The following is an 863-nucleotide window of genomic DNA, read 5'->3' as shown; positions in this document are numbered from 1 at the left end:
CCTGTACTGATTCTGTCTCATTCCATATAGAAGCATAACTCTTTTTAAGTGCACTTTATTTCAACATACACTTGTCTGGTGGATTTAGCATGAATGCTTGGTAAGTCTGCAGCAGTAATAACACAATAGCTCTTCATGAGTCACCTGGATTACAGCCACACTTTGAGCTGAGGTATATGGCAGGAGAAAGTTGCTGGATAGCAGGAGGAAATGGTAATGTGCTCTCTAGAATCATACTGAACTGTTGGAAAGCAGACAAGCATCTGATGGCTTTAAAACTGGGAAGAATGGTGACTGGATGAAGCCAGCCTGTGGGGACTGAGCAGTTGTGTTGAAGTTTACTGTTCCTTGTGCACCAGTGCTCTACATGACTGTGTACAGTAAAGATACTTGTGTGCAGCTTCATACACGAGCAGGTTAAGGATGAATGTTAGCCCTGACACAGAAGAGGGGAAGGTTTTTCATCAGTAGGTTGTGGAAACAGTTCTTTAATTCTTCTGGTGTTTCCATGAATTCCCTGGGCTGGCTGGGACCCTGACTTCCACCAAACAATAACTAGACCTGAGGATGGCCTGCAGTTTCTTCAAGGAGTGGTGGTCAGAGGCCAGGGAGGAGGCCTTCAGTGTGGTGCAGAACAGTGATGTTTCTTTAGCTGTGTAATTAAATTACTAGGAAGGGCAGGTTTTTGAGGAGAGCAGCCAAGGTGTTAAGATGTCCTCAGCTACTCTTGGGGTGGGAAATAAAGAGGGTTTGTGTCGGTAAAGCAGAGGTAATTCCATTTAAATTGTGCAGAGTTCAATGTGTGAGATTATACCTGAAGTTATCCCACTTCTGTCTCCATCTTCAGAGTGAATGGTTGGGAC

The sequence above is a fragment of the Colius striatus genome, chromosome 18 (assembly GCF_028858725.1).
Source record: "Colius striatus isolate bColStr4 chromosome 18, bColStr4.1.hap1, whole genome shotgun sequence".
In the NCBI taxonomy this organism is placed as follows: Eukaryota; Metazoa; Chordata; class Aves; order Coliiformes; family Coliidae; genus Colius; species Colius striatus.
This window is presented reverse-complemented; position numbering follows the sequence as displayed.